Source organism: Myotis myotis, unplaced genomic scaffold (genome assembly GCF_014108235.1).
Source record: "Myotis myotis isolate mMyoMyo1 unplaced genomic scaffold, mMyoMyo1.p scaffold_m19_p_3, whole genome shotgun sequence".
In the NCBI taxonomy this organism is placed as follows: Eukaryota; Metazoa; Chordata; class Mammalia; order Chiroptera; family Vespertilionidae; genus Myotis; species Myotis myotis.
Window position 1 is genome coordinate 199,377,418 of NW_023416335.1, and position 22,353 is coordinate 199,399,770.

The following is a 22,353-nucleotide window of genomic DNA, read 5'->3' on the forward strand; positions in this document are numbered from 1 at the left end:
GGAGCAGAGGTCTCGCTGTCTAACTCATTCAAACAGTATTTACCTCTGCATCATTTGCAGTTATGTAGTTGCCTACCTAATAAATGTTTTTGCTGCTATTGCCAATTACATTCTATAAAAAGTTCTAGAAGATAAGCCATGAAGATTGGCACTTAACCATTGCTTAGTATTTTAATTTCATTTTTCCTTTTAAATCATCAAATCTTACTTATGCTGTTAAGCCCTAGCAACTTTTTACTTTAATATGGAAGCAGATATGAAGTGTAATTTCCACTTCTGAGAATTTTTTTTCTTTTTAATTTTTGCAACTTCATTTCGACTTCTCTAAGGTGACATATTGTTGGACACTGACACTGTGGATGCACATGATAATCAGATACTCAGAGGGATTATTGTATTGGTTAATAATTAGCTGAGTAATAGAGATTCACACTAGAGGCACTTAAATAAATGGGAGGATTTAGTTTCTCTATGCAAAGAGGAATTTGGGGATAATCAGATTAGGGCCAGTGCGGTAGCTCTACAGTGTCATTATAAACTGGGTTCTTTCTTTCTTCTTGGCCAAGCTTAGTACTAGATTTCATCCCCAAGGTCACCACGATAGTTGTTGCAACTCCAGTCATCACATCTTTATTTTTGGCTGGAAGGAGGTGGAGGGAAGAAAGGCAAAATGTCACATGTCAGTTAAAAGCCTCAAAAGGTATGTCTATTGCCCGCCTAGCCAGTTGGCTCAGTCAGTCTGTGGACTGAAGGGTCCCAGATTCGATTCCGTTCAAGGGCACATGCCCAGGTTGCAGGTTCGATCCCCAGTGCGGGACATGCAGGAGGCAGCCGATTAATGATTCTCTCTCATCATTGATGTTTCTATCTCTCTCTCCCTCTCCCTTCTTTTCTGGAATCAATAAAAATATTTTTAAAAAGGTATGTCTATTTACTCTCACACAATCACTCTTTATTACAAGAGAATTAGGAAGTAATTTTTAGTTAGTTTAAGTTGGCACCCAAATAGTATTGAAATTCTATTAGTAAGGAAAAAGGATTATGGATAGCGTGTTGGAAACTTAAAGTCTTGCCCACTGCCTAGCAACTATTATTACTGGTGAACAGTGGGCAAGTGGAAAAACTGCTGTTTGAAGAGTGTGAAACTGCTGCTGAGCCAGCTTTTATAATGTGGCTATATGGAAAGCTAAGAAAATACACTTTCTATTTTTATAATGGAAAAACTGGTTAATATAATGAAATATTTTTGGTAAATTTTGTTTGACTATAGCTAGTAATTTCTGTTGTTGTTGTTGTTAATCTGCACCTGAGGCTATTTTTTCCATTGATTTTTTTTTTTTTAAGAGAGTGGAAGGGAGGAAGGGAGAGGGAGAGAGAGAGAGAAACATTAATGATGAGAGAGAATCACTGATTGGTTGCTTCCTGCACGCCCTACACTGGAGATCGAGCATGCAAGCCGGACATGTGCCCTGATTGGGAATTGTACAGTGACCTCCTGATTCATGTTCATAGGTTGACATTCAACTACTGAGCCACTGGGCCGGGCCCAAAATATGTATCTTTAACCATGTAAATCCAAATTGAGAAATCCTTCTTAAGGAAATAATCAGAGAAAATGCCAAGATACATACACAATGTTTTTTGTGTTTTTTTTTAATTGGCACTTTTCTCTTTTCTTTTCCTTTTTTAAAATATATTTTTATTGATTTCAGAGAAGGGAGAAGGGGAGAGAGAGAGACATCAATGATGAGAGAGATTCATTGATTGGTTGCCTCCTGCACGCCCTCCACTGAGGATTGAGCTCTCAATCTGGGCATGTGCCCTTGACTGGAATTAAACCCAGGACCCTTCAGTCTGCAGGTTGATGCTCTACCTACTGAGCAGAACCGGTTCAGGCAGCACAATTTTTGTTGTTGTTGTTTGTTTGTTTTTTGAATTAGAAACTGTTAAATGACCATAAATAAATACAGAATTGGCTAAACAAGTTATGGTACAGCCATACTATGTGGGCACTAAGAATGATGAAGATGATGATATATATATACATATATATATATATGTTTTTAATATATTATTTAATGAAAAAAGTTACAAAACCATTTTTGGATACCTTTTAAAAACACTAAGCATGTATGTTTATTTGTAGATTTGTGTGTGGGTGTGTCTCAGAGATTACACACCAAAATATCAACAGTGTTATTGCTGTTTGATAGGATTATAGGTAGTTAAAATACACGTGTTATTATTCTTTGTGCTTTTCTATAGTCTGAATTTTCTGTATTAAACCATGTTATGGAAAAATGATGAAATAAGAACAAACCAATTCACTCCTACTGCTTTAATTATATCGGGATTCCTATGGGGGATAGCCTTTGAAAATGACTTATAACTTACATAGTTTATTTAACCCCTGGCCATCCTGCTACTGATGCTCACTGATTCCACAGCTGCAGACTGAGACTACCTCCTGCTCCAGTGCAGATTTTGATTTATTTCCTTGATTTTCAACATTTTTGTTTTATCTGTGACTAGCAGTTTCCTTTTTGCCATGACCCGAGCACTCCCCACACCTGATGATTGTGTCATGGTCAGTGTTGTTTGCACATGTTCCCCTTCAGAGAGTTGTTAGGGGTAGTTATGACTGTTCAAGATACTACTGACAAAGATTTAAATATTGGTGGTGGGAGGGAGATTAAGAACCTGAATCCCATGTACCAGCCTTGTCTTACTTAATCTCTTTAGGTAAATATTCAGATTATGCTTGGTCATGGGGTTGTGGGGGGTTCCCTCTGGAGAAGTAGCAAGCCTAGGTATGAATACTTTCAAGATCCGGATGTTCGGCAGAGCTTGTGGCAATTCTCATTCAGAATTTGGCTTACTTGCAAATGATTCCTTTACATTTCCTAAGGGACAGGCTTTGGCTGGGTCAATATAGTGTTTGTTTATTAAGCAAAAGTTTATGCCAGGCAACTTCAGATGGCATTTGGCTTTGTATTTACCTACACTGGGATTTTGTATGAGCCACTTATCCATCACAGTGATGAAAAATGAGACAGTATTAGTGATGTGGTTTCATGTGCCCCCTTTTCATCATTGATTTTGCTGGGCAATCTTTCCTGAAACTCCCTCTTTACTGGGACCATCAATTCAGAACTCTGAAGCTCTCTGTGATGGAGTTGGTCTCTGAGCTGGTGTCCATCCAACCAGGAATAGACTGCAGTATGCTCATGAAGAATGACACAGTTCTTGATTGTATGTCTGGCCCGTGGCTTAGGTTGTCTTCACGCACACAAAATGGCTCCGCCATGAAGTTTTCTTTCTCCTCCTTTGCTTCTTGTACTTCTTTTCCTCATACAATTCCACTCTGTTTTCATGGATCTATAGAATTCAATGAATCTTTTAAGCCCAAAGGCTAAAATCCGAACATCCCTCTCTCGTCCCTCCAGGTCCTTTTCCACGATGGCATTGAGGATGTTGCCATGTTTGTTTAATTCTACTTACTTATTATTGTGATGATAGGTTACAGCTATTTTATTTCAATTCTTAACTAAAATTGCTGGGTTACTTTTTTCATTATGCTATGCTGTTTAGGAATACTGCACTCCAGTTTTTCCACTGGATGTTTTAATTAAGTGATAGGAGTTAGGAGACTAGAATGTAGGAAAAGCCTTTGGAGAATTTTAGAAAACAGTTCCAGAATCGATCCTCTCAGAGTGTTCCTCTCAAGGCCCATCTTCTCTCCGTGTGGTCAGCTACCAACCTTGGAGGGCTGCTTCTCACACTGGCACCAAAGAGGTCAGTTTTTCCATTCTCCCAGAAAAGATCAGGAATAAGGTTCATGAAAATGTAAGCTTGAAGTTTAGAGAACTCAAAACAACCCAAACCCTCAAACATTCAGTTTGGTTTGAATCTTGGACAAAGGTTTGCTATGCAGCTAGTGGAGTCATTCCAGTTGAAGGACTGTAGTAACTTCATTTCAGGGCTGGTGACGGGGAAATTATGAAACCATAACTTGGATCTCGTTTGAACAAAACCAAGAAACAAAAACACTTACTGGGGAATCTACATGGGAAAGGGGCCTACCTAGCCCCAATTGCTGCTATTTTACTGTGGCAGCTCCTCTTACTGTAGGAATTATGAAACCATTCTTTCCAATTCCTTTGTAGAGAGCTGACTTTTGAAAGTGATTGAGTTGCCTGCATCCAATTTATAAGCCTCCTGATGTGCACAACAGGGAAAGATCTTTCATAGGTGATTAAATCCAACAGGGTTAAGGCCTGTCATAGTGATCTCCCCTGTGGTCAGCTTTCATTTCAAAAGTCATCCCAGGAGAACAACTGTAGCTCTTTACCTAGTTGACTTCTGAAACAAATTTTCCACTTCAAAGAGAGCCCAATAATTTAGACCCTATCCTTCTTGGATACCATTTATTTGTTCCTAGGATAAGAATTCAATTTAATGACTATTTCTTGAGTGGCTTCATTATATCTGGCACAGGAGAATATATTCCAGGCAAGGGTATGCTACACACACACACACACACACACACACACACAACACACAGTTCCTCAAAGATCTCATGGACCAGTCTACAAACAACAACAAAATATCTTAGAACAAAAACAAACACAAAAGGGATTCATACTGAAATAATTTAGAAAACGTTAGTTAATTTCTATACATGCCCAATAGAGTCTCTCACCCCATTTACAGCTGTTTACTTATCAAATACTGCAGAGCAACATAGGGTCAAGCCTCAGGCTCTGCAGATGTGGAGGCAGTCTGGAAGGGTAAAGAATCACAGGCCTGTTGAAGTTCTAAAGCAGATGGTCTCAAAGGATTTTCAAAAGACTTGGGGCCTCACAGCACTTGGAACTACTGAAAATTTAATAAAGTGTGCACTTGCTTATGTAGGTGGAGACTTTAGTTTTCTCCATAATGAAAGTGACTAAAATGACAAGGTTCCAGGTTATCAAATAGCGTAAATATTCCCTCAAAGTGTCCATATTCTTATCAAACTGGTTGGTTCTGTTAAATGGGGGTACATTTAGCTAATGTTTTAAGTTTGATTACAATCAAACATTCACCATTCTTTTACGTGATTGTTTCTGCTACTTCATGGAGTCATGTTACTGTGAAATTTGAACAAATGCACATGAAATCTGATATGAGTCATAAGCCAATAAACTGTGGTTATTGATATTTATTGTACCTTAATTTTTTTGCATTTCTGTTAAACATTGTTCTAAATATGTCTTAATGACATCACTATCCACCTCCTTCCCTTCTTTATGCTTGTACTTTAGAACTATAGTAAACAGGTGTGTGTGTTTTTTTAGAATATAAATCCAATGAACTTTCTAAAATTTGGAGATTTCCTACAACTATTTTTTTGAACTAATTGATGCCCTAATGCTTGCAGTTAATAATAGAACTATAGGAATATCACTTTCTTTAGTAAGTTGGAATTTAAACCTTTGATTCTGAATATTTATTAAAGTTATTATTGGGCAACCCATAAATAACTGTGTAGAGTCCTGTACTTAAAGATTGAGCCAATGGTTGAAGGCCTGTTAAGCAGCAGGAATAATCAGTTCTGAACAAGTAAATAATCATTTCCAGATGGAGATGGTCAGAGGATTTGTGGGGGATGTGAGAGGTATGTTGGCCTCTGAAGAGTATACGAATTTGGAGAAGGGTGAGCAAGTTGTTTCAGATGTGAGTGATCAATGCATCAAAGACTGGAGAATACACGAATTGTACAGGGGACAGAAAGTTAATGTAGGAGAGTAGTGGAAACTAGAGCTTGAAAGGTAGGATGAAACCAGACTTTGGAAGACTAAGCCAAGGAGTCTGGGCTTTCTCCTGTAGTTATAAGGAGCTGTTCTAAGTTTTTGAGATGGGGAATGTAGAGGTGAAGTAATGGTTTAGGAAGATAATACTGATAGATGAAAAAGGGAGTGTTTGAAGGCAGAACAATTGATTAGAAAACTTTTTCACTTCCCTAGAAAAGATGATGAAAGTCTAGTGTACAATAGTGACTACAGTAATGGAAAGAAAAAAAAAAACAGGAAGAGAAAGAGGAATTAATGTAACTTTGAGATTATTAGATATGGGAAGTAAGGGGCTTCTTAAGTTAACATCTTTTGGATAATGTATAGTTTGGGACATGGGTGTGAGGGGAAATGGTTGCACAGCATTATCATAAAAGCGAAATCTGGACACTCAGGTTGGGTTGGAGGAAAATAGTTCTATTTTAGGTGAATTATCATATCATTTAAGAAACCATTGGAAATGCAGTACTCAATTTTATAAGAGAAGGAAAGGGAGAGAGAAAGAGAGTGAGAAAAAAGTCAGGACCGAAAATAAAGAGTTTGGGGTCATCTGTATGTAAGTAATCATTGAAGAGTTCAAGTTGGGGAAATCTATAAGATCACCAACAAGCTTAGGAATGTAAGACAAACATCTGAGATATGAGCTGTAAGGCACACTCACACTTAGGTGATAAAAGATGAAGAGAAGACAGTGAAGGAGACAGAAAAGGAAGCAGGGAAGAGAATCAGAATATGGTAGAATGACAGCAGTAATAAAAGCAGAGCATTATAAGAATGGTAGTGATTGGCAATATCTCATACTTCAGAGAGGCTATGGAGAACAGGAAATGGAAAAGCCATTGATTTTGACAACTAGCAGTCTTTGGAGCCAATTCCGAATAATTTTCATAAAGCAGGAAGAGCAGAATCAAATTATGTGTGTAATAAGGAAGAAGTGGTACTAAAGAGGCAGCAGGTATATATTACCCCTGAAAATAATTTGACTTGGGGAGAAAGGAGAAAAAAGAACCGTAGCAAGATGAGTCCCAGGCCCTTCCCTTTTCTCCTCCATGTGTTCTCCCAAGGCAGATCAATCTCTCTCATGTAGAATTACCATTTATATGTCAGTGCCATTTAAAATTATATCTCAAATCTTGACCTTGCTTCCTAACTTCCTTATATTAATAACTCTATTTGGGTATGAAATAGGCACTTCAACTTTGACATCTAAAACTAAACTCATGATCTACCTCACTTCCACCACTACAAAAACAAAACAGAATACAAATAAACGTGAGTAAACAATAGCTACATTTCCAGTATTCTCAATTTCACTACATGACCTGGCACACTACTCAGTTGCTCAGGCTAGAAAACTTGGGGCCATTTTTGATACTTCTCTTTGTTCCTCTTATCCATCACCAACTCCTGTGGACATCCTTCTCTCTATAGCTATTGTCCACCCTAGTTGAAGCCACTGTCACCTCTGATGTCACTACCTGGACTACCTCAATAACTTTCCAAGTGGTCCCGTTGCATCTGCTCTTGCTCACCATAGCAAGTAGGATGATCCTTTAAATCTGCAAATCAGATTACTGTCACCCTCCAGTTGAACACCTTCCAATGGCCTTGTGTTTCCGTTAAGCCAAACATTTTTGTTAGAATAGAGCAATATACTCTGAATGGAGGAATTGGGGAAAGCTTTGCTAAGACATGGGCCTATGAACTGGCCAGAAGAGTTTGCAGGTAAAGAGTAGCGTTAAGGTGGAGTAAGGGGTGAAGGTGGAAGAGGGTCATTTTGGTTTGGGGACTATGTGCCAAGGTAGGAAGTCAGTGTTCAGAAAAAGGTGACAACATTGAGTGGGTATTTTTAGATGTCAGAGGGTGAAGACTATAGTCAATGAAGCCAGATTGAGAATGCCCCTTTGTGTTTGGATATTATGGAGGTTTTAAAGCAAGGTGTGATGTAAAGAGCCAAGCTTTTTGTTGGATGAATTTATGGCAGAAAGAAAGTGGACTGGAAAACTTGAGTGTTTGAGTGCAGGGATAGCAGTTTAGAGCCAGTTTCAGTGACCCAAGAAAGGTGACAGAGGCTTGCACAAAGTTCCTGGTCTTGGAGAGAAGAGGGATCCAAGACGTATTTTCGGGCAGAATCAGCACAAATGTCACACCATTTCAAGATATGTCTCCTAGAGCACAGTCATTGTGAGTAGGGTTATGTGCAGAGCCCACCATTTGCAGACCTGGATTGACATGTTATTCCCTAATATCAAACTCTGCAGAATGCACTATTTTTGCCATATGTAAAATGTCTTGGAGATAAACAATCAGTTTGTGTCCTGGTCAAGTATAAATTTAAAAACTCAGCCCAATAACAAAATTTTAAAGAATTTAGATGCCTGGGTTCTCCATGTTTCTGATTCTGATATGTTTTCTAACTTGGTCAAGTCATATGGCTAGTCTGAAGCTTGAATTCCTCATTTGTAAAATGGGGGTGTTGAACTAGAATGCTTAGATGATTTTTAAGGTCCCTCCCAGTGACTGATCATGTTAGCTTCCACGGCATTTCTCTAATTTAGATGATTGACTTGAGTCTTACCAGCAGGGAGCAGACTGCTCCACAGGTTCTTGAGGACATAGCTATCTTCTTGGAGGACTAAGGATGTAGAGGGTGTTCCAAGTAGCATTTCTAGGCCCACCTTATCTTGGAAAATGGATATTTACAATCCTTTTGGAGGACGTTTCCAATCTTCTATTGTTGGTATCAAGGAAAAAAGTCTTTGAGTTCATGAAAGCTGTTTGGGATGAATTAATTACAGTTTCAAATGGCACATTCTCCTCTCTGCTCAAGGCTTCTCTACCAGGAGGAGCTTAAAAGCAAATTCATCATCAAATGTTTGTAGACCTTTGATTTCAAGAGCTTTGTAGACTAATGAGATTTTTTTGTGTGTGGGTTTGTGGGGGTTTTTTTGGAAGTACAATAAACTTGTGGAAGGTTGGAGACATATAATGTGATTTAAGAAATTTTATGTTTCTACAAGGTATGAAGTATTGTAGAGAAGAAGAATGGTTCAAGGAATGTACCAAAATGAATAAGGTACAATTTCTATCTTCAAGGAAGTATATGGCTCAATAGGAGAGCCTGGAATGTGAACAAATAATCCATTTGAGCCCAAGAAAAGAGTAGTACAGCAGAGGCAGTATAGGATGAGTAAAATTCTGGCCTCAGATTACATCTATAATAATAAAAGCATAATATGCTAATTAGGCTAGACAGCCGAATGACCTTCTGGACGTCCTTCCAGATGACCTTCCAGACAAAGCCAGAGCTGTGAGGGCTGAGCCCCTTGCACGAATTTCATGCCTAGGGCCTTTAGTAATGTAATAACTGTCTTCTGGTATATGCTATTCCTAACTTCTGCCTGAACAGGAGGATATTAGTGTCACTTGAGTCTTGGATCTGAAGTAATTGATTGACTTGTCTTTGGCAAATATATCTCATTCATGTCACTAATCAAATTTAGATAAAAGCATATTTGTTCATGCAAGAGATGCTAAAAGGACCGGCTCCCTGAAAAATGGTTTATTGGTTATAAATAGACACCGTCTGGATTTCTGGCAAAATTGAGACAAAAACTTTTATGAAGTTATGCGATTGTGGAAACATATTGTCAACTGTTACACTAGTAGTCAAGTCATTAGAAAGTCGCATCAACATTGTCAGTCTATCACTTAGCAGACAGGCATGCTGGCATAAACAAGTCATCAAGCTGTAGACTAAACTGAAGATCTATGAAAGAATGAATCTTTACAGCACATTCTATGGGTATTATTACACTTGTTATGTATATCATATCTGACTTTGGATGATTGTCATTTCCTGTGTTGAATTTAACTTAAAGGTGACAAGATTAGATTTCTAAATATAGGGCAGTTACGTCATTCAAAGTGCTTGCTAACATATTCTTGTTCTATAATGTCACTCATTTGAAAAATAAGTGTTTTCTGGTGGTGAAAAGGTGTTCTTTCCTGTTTTGTCTTTGTACATTTTTTTTCAACACATCAAATGATAGAAATTAGAATACTGAGGATAAACAGTCCTAGGTACTTTGAATAAACTTTCAGGTTTAAAGAGTATAAAAAAGCTAAGAAGGTTATTTTTTTGGTGGGCGTGGTATGAGTTATCAACTTCAGCTGATTATGAACACCTTTAAAACATTTAATTATCTCATAGAGAGATAAACCTGTCTAAACTGTAATAAAAGTTATCCCCAATTTGTGTCACCAGTTTTTGAGTAGGAGCAATGCTGCAAAGAACTTTCAAGATGTGTAGCTTGAACCAGAGCCCCGAAAAGTCTGAACCACCCATGAGGTATGTTTCCATTGGCTCTAAGCCCCTGAACCTGGCCTGGCCCCAGCAACTCTTTGTAGGCTAAGGCATTGTGTTTAAAGAGCCAATGTTAAAATGAAGTAAATTAAATGGCAGGAGTACACATTAATATATTAGCTAACATTCAAGTGCTTAATTTGTGCCTGGCATTATGCTAAGCATGCTATATTGGTTATCTTAGCTAATACTGAGAATAACCTTATTAGGTTGATACTATTGTATTTAATTGCTTTCAAGATACACCTTTTTCTCCCACATCTTTTTAAAATATATTTTTATTGATTTCAGAGAGGAAGGAAGAGGGAGAGAGAGAGAGAGAGAGAGAGAGAGAGAGAGAGAGAGAGAGAGAGAGAGAGAAACATCAATGATGAGAGAGAATCATCGATTGGCTCCCTCCTGTACAACTCCACTGAGGACCGGGCCCACAACCCGGGCATGCACCCCCGACTGGAATCGAACCTGGGACCCTTCAGTCTGCAGTCCGATGCTCCATCCACTGAGCCAAACCAGCCAGGGCTCTCCTACATTTTAACACTCTGAAATTGGGATTTACTTTACAATCAAAAGTGTCTTACAAGCATAATTTAGAACATTCTTTTATTTCTTGGGGGCTTGTGAAATCATATTGAAACTGTAAAAGGCATCACAGGTTAGATGACATACAAGATTAGACACCATCCCTTTATCCAGTCCTACCTGAAAGGAAACTGAGACATGAAGTTAAGAAAGCTGTGCAAGATCACAGAACTGGTAAGTATTTGAGCCAGGATTTCACACGTTTTCTAACACGATCCAGGACCCATACAACCAGCACTCCGTGCTGCCTGCCGGTAATCTCGAAGATTTGGTGTGTCTGAATAGCCACCCTCAGGAGTGGCACACCTTGGAAAATGCGGCTGGGAAGAAAGGGAATTTGCAAGGACTGCAGTGGACAGTTGAGTGAAGGGGCCCACCAGAAAACCCTTGGCAATCAGGATAATTGTGAGCAAAATGAACTCTGAAAAGAGAAAACTATAGAAAGATTGGGAAGCCCTGAAGGTGAAGCCCATTTTACTGTTGTGTCCAGAGCTAGACCTGCATGTGCAAAACTTCTAATTGGGATGAAGAAAGAAAATCCTTATGTAGTAGAGAGAGTTATTATCTATAACTCTCCTATCTACCTATCATATATCTGTCTATCTAGTATCTATCTATCTATCTATCTATCTATCTATCTATCTATCTATCTATCCATCCGTAGATCTAGGTCTAGACATGTTGAAAGAGATTTGTATCATGCTTTTTAAAAAGGGAACATTACATTATTAACAATTTTTATCCTACATTTAGATTTTAAAACTTTGTGTGCCATGCTTTATTTTTTCATTTGCTTATTTTATTTTTTACAGTGCCTAGCAGTCTCATGTAAATGGAAGATTAACCATGTATTGAATAAATGCATAATAACTTTCTCTCTTTACCACAAATCCTACACAGAATCTTGGAAGCAAATTTAGGTTTAGAAGAAGGAAGCTTTAAGTGTGTGGGGGGAGGACCTCTTAAAGACTTTTATCGGTTGCAGAAATAACAAAGAGCATTGAAACTTCTACTCCTGCTTGTCAAGAAATGAGGTGGGCAAATTAAAGTCAGTCAGGATCTGACATCACTGCACTGACTCCAACCGCACGGATGAGCCAAGGAAAAGAGAAGCCAGTGGAAGCTCTGTCATTGCGCCCTGTCAGCCCCAGTGACCAGTCACACAAGCACGACACCGACCAACACGCACGCACACACACATATATAAATCTTTGTATTTTCTTTCGCCTGTGTGTCTAGTCAGCTCAAATGGGTCGACGCGTGTTTTGGCTCAGATAGCCAAACCAGACTCTTTGGCTCAGCTCTACCTGCGAACTTTCTGGCCTGCTTGGGTATAGTGAAGTGGTTTGAGTTTCTCAGAACAAATAATTAGGCTCCAGGAGAAGGCCAGGGTTATACAAAACTTATTCATTTCTGCCTCTGTGGGTTCCGTGACCCCGTGAAAAGGAAAACAAAGTTAGATAAGGACAGTGCTCAGCTCCGTGGGCTCCATGAGACTCTTCCTTTCAGTGGTGTTAGAGCTTTTATTTAATGATTGTTCTATATTTGATAAGTTTAGGGATTAATATTTTTTAAATCAACCACAGATGATATCTTGGAATCAGAATTAGTGTTGGTGTTGGTGTGGACCAGAAGGTTGACCTTGTCTTTTTTATTTATTCTCACCCTTTGGGCTTCCAAGTTAATAAAGATTTTATTTATTTATTTATTTATTTATTTATTTATTTATTTATTTATTTATTTATTTATAATCTTTATGTCATTGATTTTTAGAAAGAGAGGGAAACATTGATTTGTTATTCCACTTATGTATGCATTCATTGGTTGGTTCTTGTATGTGCCCTGACCAGGGTTCGCATCCACAACCTTGGTGTATTGGGACGATGCTCTAACCAACTGAGCTACCCGGCCAGAGTTAAGCTTTAAACCAGGCACATGAGCATCATCTGTTCAAAGAGGCTGTGAATAGGATATTTACTTATTTTATTAAACTTACTCCATTTTTCTACATCTTTTATGTGTGTTTTATTTAAACATTGTTATTCCATAAAAACATCAGATTCTTTGGCTCAGTTCTACCTGCAAACTTTCTGCCTTGCTTGGGTATAGTGAAGTGGTTTGAGTTTCTCTGAACAAATAATTAGGGAGATTGCTCAGCTACAATATAGACTAACTGAAGCACTGACCCTATAAAGTGAGTTTTGGTGACCTGGGGGGCAAGAATTGGGCCAAAAATAAGCATTTAAACCAATTTTTAAATGCTTTTAGTTTTTTGTTTTATTAATCCTCACCGAAGAATATTTTTCCATTAATTTTTAGAGAGAGAGGAAGGGAGAGGGTCAGACACACAGAGAGAAACATCAATGTGAGAGAAACACATAAATTGGTTGCCTCCTGCATGAGCCCTGAGACTGTGACTGAGGTATGTTCCCTTGACCAGAATTGAGCCCAGGACTCTCCAGTTCTTAGGCTGATGCTCCACTGAGCAAAACCGGCTAGGGCAATTTTTAATGGTTTTAAATGTAGCAGAACATAAATCTCACATTGTAGGCATTTTTCCTTTACCAGGGACATAACATCCAGAAAATTCTTTTCTATTAATCATATTTAGGCCCTTTTCTAAATTATGAATAATCGTATTATAATTACTAATGTGCACCCACTCGAATTACTTTCAATGAACTGCTCGTATGTCCTTGTACCCAGAAGCAACAACTAACATGATTTTTATAGAAATGACAGATATTTAATTTCATAACAGAATCACAGGCTTGTCTGAAGCTTGAGGGAGGTGGAGAAGAAGGTAGGGAGCACCTTTGTCACACCCAAGCTCAGAACTCATGTCCACAGGAAAGAAAACAGAATGAACTTTGGCAAATTTGGAGCTTTTCATTTCCTAAGGGGAGAAGGAGAAGGGAGTGGTGAGACCAATCTCTTTTATCAGATGGTATTTTAGGATTCAGGGATTTCGGTATTACCCTATGAGTTACTAATAGAAATGAAAGTTAGTTTGACTGCTGAGGTAGAAGAGAAGTGATAATCGGAGTAACTGCTCTATTATGGAATAAGCAGATGAGATCTCAGGAGAGTAAATATAATCCAGGGGTTATATAAAAGTTAACTAGATAGCTATCATTCCTCTCCTACCCCAAATAAGTTTTTTTGTGGGATAATCATAATTCCTTAAATAAGGGCAAGACTATGGTGGGAAATTGGTTTAAAACCAATCCTTAGGTTTTAGGTAGAAGAACTGGACAGATATGTTTATGTTTTATACCCTTTTCAAGCTACACATAAAGGCTCCATCACCTGTTAAGGTTCTGTTTATCCTACTAATTTGAATCTCTCCCTATTCTTTTAGTTTTGAAGATATTACATTTTAATCTAACATATTCTGGGGTTGGAACTGAGACTAAAGAGAAAGAAGGTAACGAAAAGTCAGGTTAAAAATGTTTGGAAGTGGACACTGGACACATTCCGTCATGGTACAAGGGCAATGTAATAACTCTTCAATGGTGATTTAATAAGTGTTGAATTTTTATTTTCTTGTTCTGCCTTTTTTTTTTTTTAATGCCAGAGAGTTTTGCTTGCATCCTTCAATAACCAACTTGGCCTGATTCCCATGCGACAATGCAGTCATCAATCTGGCGGTTGTACTTTTCGTGGAACACAATTTTTACAGTTTGGCCAATATCAGAAGGGCTATTCCACTGGAGCTGCAGCAACATAGGTCAACAGCCTCCTGAAGACAGCTCGATTTTCCACTAGAAATAGACAGCTGATGAGTCTGGAGATCCTGTCAATGAGTTCATTCTCCATAAATATAGACTAACTGAAGCACTGAAAATTATGAAAAGCTTCTGAAAGAGTTGGAATGCATGGCCTTCTTTTGACTTCTGTACAGCTTGGATGACAAAAGTTGTAGACCCTGAAGCTGATGGTGACAAAGAGGAGAGGCAGGATCACGTAAGAAGCCACAGTGGTGATGCAGAAATCTCCAGGGAAAGCAGCCCTATCAGTGTGGGTAAAAGACAAGCTCAGCTCTCTTCACATTGCACCAGAAAATGAGATGGTATATTGTAGAGGAGGCTGCAGAGCTGTTCCCAGGCAATGCTCTCCTAGTTTCCCTTCCCCCATCACTGGGCAGGAAGGGTTGGGCCACAGAGGACAAAGAGGAGTTAGATGGAATTGAGTGGCCTCCAATGGCTCTACCATGGGCATTTTCAGCAAGGCCACGAGAGAGAGGGGGAACTAAAATAATCACGCTGTTGGCTCCCCCATGTCCCTCCACTCTCTGCTTTGTGCTTAGGCTCTGTCTGCTAGTCATGTTTTGATTTATGGCCTTCCAGACTTTCTCAATTATTTTATATGCTAACTTGAACTTTTCTTGCTTAATATTTCACTTTTTTAAAAAAAATCCTTTCTGCCTTTGCATTTTTCCCCCCACTGAAAATGTTATCCAATTGTTTTCTTTTGTCTCTCCTCCCCTGTCCTAATCCCATTCCCCTAAGGTAGCCTCTAGTAATGTTTTGATATATAGCCTTCCAGACTTACTCAATTATTTCTATGCTAACTGGAATCACGGACTGTTTTCACTGGAAGGGATCTCAGAGATCATCTTTCCATTGCTCCCTACCCCCTCCCACTGTCCCCCAACTGCCGGCTTCCAGAAGATACATAGGCAGGCTAAATGCCCCACCTGAAATGGTACCTCAGCCAGTAATGGACAAAACAGGACTAGAACCCAGGTTTGTTCACTCCTAGTTAAATGACCTTTCTGTGGTACCTCGCGATTTTATTTTCTTAGTCTGTTTCATGCTCTAAAGAAGTAGTTTCTGTAAGAAGGACTTAAGTGATCTATGGCTAGATTTTGTTTCTGAGGTGACTATTCTGTTTCAGATGGACAACCAGCAAGCAAGCAAACAAACAAACTTCTAACCAAATAGACATGGCTATAATTAATGTATTTTTTTCTTTGGCCTCAGTGACTCTGGCCACAGGCCCAGCGCTCTGCTCCCCTTATACTAAGACTGTCATTAGATACATCATTCATACAGTCAACATTTACCTCTCTTTTCTCTTATTGGTCACTTGCTTTGAGCATAGATGTAGCTCTTCCTGCTTTCTCTTCAAGTGCTTCTAGAAAGATGAACCTTAAATCACCCAGGCCATTTGACTTCCTGATTTTCTGGGTGTTCCAGGTGTTCCCCATAAAAATCAGAACTCTCCCACTAACTCATATACCCTCAACTGAAATTTCCTCAGTAAATTCCAACCTTCCTTTAACTTCTAGTCTTGCCTTTTTCTTTCAGTTTTTAAACAGACCCCTCTCTAGGCTTTTAAAGCTCAATTTGAGTACACACATACATCCCATCTTATAGAAAGAAAGTGCACACTTTTACAAAGTAACTCTAATCGAAATCTGAGGGTCTCATTCTACTTCCACTCTTTTTCCACCCCAACCACCCTCAGATCATCTCACTCACCTGGCTCACCTGGAAGTCCTAGGATCACTGTTCTTCACATCAGGCCCACACCTTTGGTCCTTGTTTAAAGTCCATAATATCATCTTAGTTATAATAAACATGCTTACTTTAACTATACTCAGATCGCTGACAGATAGAATTTATAGTGATTTGGGATTATGGTATTTCTTTCTTTTTTTTGCCAAGGATATAAACTGAACACATTTCAGTTCTGAAGGCAGAACACATGAAGGAGTGGATGCCAGAGAGGCCCTCTCTGCAAATATATTGTGCAATGAACAGAGTACAAGTGAGCTCCTCTGAAGTTGACGGTGATGATTATTGTTTGGGAAATCTCTTTCTTTCACATAAGCCTCTGCCTTTGTTATTTCCCTTTGTGTGTGCTTGTGCCTGTGTTGTGGGGATGTTAAACAAGCATCGTTTTGTTTGATGTGATTGTACAATAATGCTTTCATGTTTACCTTTCCTAACCACTAGGATGGACTATGTTTTACAACTGGGGCTGCTGCTGTTACTGATTCTGTATCATTGCCTTCAGTTTGGGCACATGCCTCTGAAACCTTAATCACTAACAGATGCTGCTCTGAATCAAGAATTCCCCTCTCTGGCTATACAGCCTGAGCAATGGGCTGCCTAACTTGGATCCTCCCGGCTTCTTGAAAAACTCCACAGGCTCCTTACTAGCACATGGGTAACGTGTAGAAGATTGATATTTTCCAGGCCCAAGCAGGACTTTGAAATAATACCTAGCAGTTGCAGAGAGCTATTTATTTCCCCTCCTCCCACAAGTGTTTTCACACAAATGATCTCATTTTATCCTTCAAATAGTCCTTGGAGTTAAGTCGGGAGAGCAGTGTTTTCCCCTAGGAACCCGAGGGCCAGAGATGTTAAGTAACTTGCTCAAGGTCACACAATTAGCCTTGACTCCTAGTCTCCTGTTCTTTCCACCAAATGACACCAGTATTTACTTTGTTCTGGGTCGAAGCTGTCCAAAGTCTTTCCAGGTGCTGTGTGAACCCAAACTTAAATCCTTACAGCTTGGATTTAAATTAAATTTGTAACCGCTTTTAGTGTTTATTTTTCCTTCTAGTCTTTAAGTTGTAAGTTAAGGCAGTGGTTATATGTGCCTATAAAGTATTTAGGGAGGTTGTTCAGTAAATCAAAGGCAAAGCCCCAAATTCAGCATTAAAACAACAACCCACCCATGTGATTCTGAATCAGGTGGTCTGTGTAAACACTCTTCTAAAAGCTAAAATAAACAAGGCACTTAAGATCTCCAACCATCAGCTTCCTCATTAAAAAACAAACAAAAACAAGACTAGAATTAATCATTAAAACATCTCCAAAAATTAACATGGATTCTAATCTAAATTTAACAGCTTGGATCACAATTCCTCCTATGGGAGAAACAGTATTTGTCTGGAAAAATGCCTTGGAGGTAGAGAGTGAACCTCCAGGGTCCGGATTTTTGCAGAGGGAGGGGAGTAAGACTAGATGAGAGTTTCTGGAAAGACATGAAGTGAGTATGTTAAGGACCAGTGAAGGAATCCCTGGTGGTGAGATGTCCAGAAAGGACCCTGGAGAAAAATGGTTGATGAGGAGTTTTAACATATCTGCTCTGTGGTTCAGGCTATGATCCTTCCCTGTGGTCCCTATATAGTCAGTACAATCTGTATTTTTTGTGAATGGAGATTTTTCTCCTGGATTGACATAATGCAGGACTGAGTGGATGAGATCATAAGAACATAGGTCTTGGAAATTGCAGAAATCTTGGGTAGAACTTCAGATTTCTATACTCTATAACTGGAGACCTAAACCCATTTCACTTAGCCACCTATGGGACAGATGTGATCAGGTGACATTGGGGTTAATATATGATAGTGAGCATGAAGACATCATAGAAAACATTATTTCTGATATGCTCTCATGGCGTAGAAGTACTGGGTAGGATGTGATTAGAGATCTCAGAAGAAAGGTGTGCATCAAGAAAGTGAATGTGAACTAGGATGTTTCCAAATAAAGTAGGTGGAAGATGAAGAACTTTGAGATGCAATTCCAGCTGTGGCCTAGTTTGCAGAATAAGTTCTAGTGCCTTTGTTCCCTTTCCTATGCAGCACATAATGGTAGTCCACATGGTCTGTTGATGCTTTTATTTATTTATTTTACTTTTTTAAAAAAAATCTTTATTGTTGAGATTATTACAGATGTCCCTCATTTCCCCCCCCATTGCCCTCCTGCACCCAGTTCCCACCACACCACAGGCCTTCGCCACCCTATTGTCTGTGTCCATAGGTAATGCATATCTATATATATAAATATATAAAACCCTAATATGCAAATAGACCGAACTGTGGAAAAACCAAACACCCAAACATCTGGTCGCTATGACATGCACTGATCACCAGGGTGTGTGCGCAGAACATGGCGGGCATCAGCCACAGCGGGATGGTGGAACAGGTGAGTGGGGGCACCAGACCAAGGCAGGGCGCCAGTCGCTGTCATTGGGGCAAGCCTCTGGTACTTACTGAAAATTATTTGCTCCCATGTGTGGTGGTCCCACCTGGCACTTGCACCTGCTGCTGGTGCTGGCCCTGCTTGCACCCGCTGCTGGCACCTGGTGCCGGCCCTGATCACTTGGTGCCATTAGTGGGTGCGATTGGTGGCTGCAGGCCTCGATCACCTCTCAGGGCTTTTCCACCTCCCCCTGCTCCTGAGGGGCAATGGGGGCTGGCAGCTGCCTCTCACAACTGCTGCCGGTGACGACCCCGCTCACACCCACTGCTGGCGCCGGCCCTGCTCGCACCCGCAGCCAGTGCCAGAGCCACTGCTCGTACCTGCTGCTGGCGCCAGTCACGATCGCTTGGTGCTGTCAGTGGGTGTGAACGGTAGCTGCCAGCCCCGATCGTCTCTGAGGGCTTCTCCACCTCCCTCTGCTCCTGAGGGGCGATCAGGGCAGCAGCCACCACTTGCATCCACTGATAGTGCCAGCTCTGCTCGCATCTGCTGCTGGTGCCAGCCCCAATTGCTCCATGATGTCAGCGGGTGCGAGAGGGACCGGTGTCCTCAGCACGTGTGCCGGGGTCCAACCCCAGCAGGTCCAGGGGTCCCCAAAGGTGTGGATGGAGTTGGCAAAGAAGGAATGACACAGAGACAGCGTTCAGTTGATCAGCAGCCTAGCCAGGATCTCTAGCCAGGATCTCCAGCCAAGTTCTGGTCTGGATCTCCAGCGAAGTTCTGCTGTTTATTGTCTTGTTACATCCGTATTTATACCAGTTGATTTTAATCCTGTCAATTTCTATTACAAAGGTTAGGGCGTTTCTTATCTCCATTCCAGGGAGTAAAGATTATGTAGCTTAAGCATGATTGTTTGTAGTTAAAGTGATTAACTACCTGCCTGGCACTTAGTTAAGGTGTTTCATCCCCTCCCTAACTTCAGGGAAAAATCCCTACCTGGGGAAACAAACTTTCTAGGAGTGGCATCCCCTCCCTGACTTCAGGGAAAAATTACTACCTGGGGAAAAAACCTTTCTCGGAGAGGTGACCTTGGTTAAAACACACAGCGCTAAGGGGAGCAAACATATTAAGAACAGTATGCTATATACGCCAGGTCCCTTGAAACATATGCTGTGCAGATGTTTCTTTCCTGCAGCGACTGTGTCAAGCAGCAAGGATGGACTGGCTTCCGGCACACGTGGGAGCAGCAGTGGCGGGAATGGGGCTGCTGGTAGACCGGGGACTGGTGGCTGTGGTGGGAGGGGCCAGGCAGAGGCACAGAGGATGGGCCAAGACCCGCCCTTGTGCCTACCACAGCCTTGAGGCCCACAGTTCCTTTCAAGGTTCACAGATTCGTGCACTGGGCTCTTAGTATGTATATAAGATCTTTGTTTAATCTCTTCCTGTCCCTCTCACCCTTCTTCCCTTTGAGGATGGTCAGTCTGTTCCATCTTCATGCCTCAGATTCTATTTTATTCACCAGTTTATTCTGTTCATTAGATTTCTTATTCATTTATTTTGATTTTTAGATTCAATAGTTGATAGGTATGTATTTGTTGCCATTTTGTTGTTCATATTTTTTATCTTTTTATTCTTCTTCCTCTTCTTAAAAAATACCCTTCAACATTTCATATAGTACTGGTTTGGTGGTGATGAACTTCTTTAGCTTTTTCTTGTCTGTGAAGCTCATTATCTGACCTTCAATTCTTAATGATAGCTTTGCTGCGTAGAGTAATCATGGTTGTAGGTTCTTGCTATTCATCACTTTGAATATTTCTTGCCACTCCCCTCTGAACTGCATAGTTTCTGTTGAGAAATCAACTGACAGTTGTATAGGTATTCCCTTGTAGGTAACTAACTGATTTTCTCTTACTGCTTTTAAGATTCTCTCTTTGTCTTTAGCCCTTGGCATTTTAATTATGATGTGTCTTGATGTGGTCCTCTTTGGATTCCTCTTGTTTGGTACTCTCTATGATTCCTGGACTTGTAAATCTATTTGTTTCCTGTCATTATTTCTTCAAATAGGTTTTCAATATCTTGCTCTCTCTTTTCTTCTGGCACCCTCATAATGCTAATGTTGGTATACTTGAAGTTGTCCCAGAGGCTCCTTACACTGTGATCTTAATACTTTGGGATTCTTTTTTCTTTAGCTCTTCTGGTTGGGTGTTTTTTGCTCCCTCATTTCAAATCATAGATTTGATTATCAGAATTCTCTACTCTACTATTTAATGTCTCTTTATTTCAGTTAGTGTATGCTTAATTTTTGACTAGTACTTTTCCGTTTTTTTGGATGTTTCTAGAAGATTCTTGAGTAACTTTATAACTGTGGTTTTGACTCTATATCCAGTCATTTGCTTTCTTCCATTTCTTTTATTTGTGACACATTTCTTTGTCTCTGCATTTTGGCTGCTTCCCTGTGTTTGTTTCTATGTATTAGGTAGAGTTGCTATGTCTCCTTGAGTTGGTAGAGTGGCCTTGCATAGTAGGTGTTCTATAAGGCCCAGTGGCTCAGCCTCCCCCATTACCTGAGCTGGGAGCTCTAGGTGCACCCTATTGTGGGCTGTGAGCACAGTCTTGTTGTAGTTGAGACTTGATTGCTGTTGGTATCACTGGGAGGAACCGACCTCCAGGCCAATTGGCTATAAAGATCAGCTGTGCCTACAGTGAGAGAACTGCTGTGCAAGAGACACCCCTATGGAGCAGGACTTGCTTCAGTGGGGCTTTGGTGCTCACAGAGTCTGCCCCTTGAGGGATGTGTAGAGTTGTAATCTGGTATGGTCTGACAATGACCACTGGGCACACTGTCTCTTGGGTCTCCAAGGTGGTGCAGAGGCAGCCACTGCCTGGGGCCATGCAGCAGGAGCTACAGAGAGATCTGCAGATTCCTCCTTTTTGTATTGGGTTTGGAAGTGCCGAAATGAGGCCCAGCTGTGAAGCAAGGCAGGCTGGTGCTAGTGCCAGGTCTTGGGCCTTTTATTGGTAGGTTTGGGGCTCTCTGACCCAGCTGCAGCTTGTTTGAGAGCTTTTAGCCTGAGCAACAGGCCATTCATATGCAAAAGCTGCTGCACACAGCTTGGGTGGGGTTGTAAATTGGATGAGGTGGAGTCTTAGGGAATCACCAGGGGGAACAAACAGAAATGGCTGCCAGTCAGCCCTGTGACCAGGGAGGTGTCAGCATAGGAGCAATGATCCCTGATAGCACCTCCATCTGGGAGAAAGCTGCCCCAGAGTTCCTGCCCTAAAGCCAGGCAATCCAGTTCCTCTTTGTCTGTGTTCCCCAGAGCCTCATCCTCGTGCTGGAGCTCAGAGGAAGCAGGACCTTGTAAGTTTAGTTTGTGATGCAGGCCTTTTTTTATTATTATTTAAATTCTTTATTGTTTAAAGTATTACATATGGCTCCTTCTCTCCCCTTCACCCTCCATTATGTGGTGCAGGCCTTTTAAGAGGAACAGCTTGGTCTCCAGTAATCTCTGTATAACTGAGCCCCAATCTGCACTGGTTTTTACAGCCCATAGTTCTTCCTGCCAATAGGGACTTCTTTTTCCCAGCTCTGGGACCTTGGGGTAGGGGTCTGGTGTGGGGCTGGGACTCCTTG

At 40.5% G+C, this 22,353-nt stretch overlaps 1 protein-coding gene across 6 annotated transcripts in view; it reads left to right on the forward strand.

The window, feature by feature from the left end:
- Nucleotides 1–14,521, forward strand: part of LOC118651661 (PARP1 binding protein) — a 73,349-nt gene extending 58,828 nt beyond the window's left edge. For 5 of the 6 annotated variants that reach the window (XM_036301067.1, XM_036301069.1, XM_036301071.1 and 2 more), the window contains 2 exons: nt 10,102–10,185; nt 11,000–11,138. The gene's annotated coding sequence lies outside the window, so the exon portion shown is untranslated. Of the gene's footprint in view, nt 1–10,101; nt 10,186–10,999; nt 11,139–14,356 lie in introns of those variants that run through there. The other variant, XM_036301068.1, reaches the window with a different exon arrangement.
- The last annotated feature ends 7,832 nt before the right edge of the window (nt 14,522–22,353 follow it).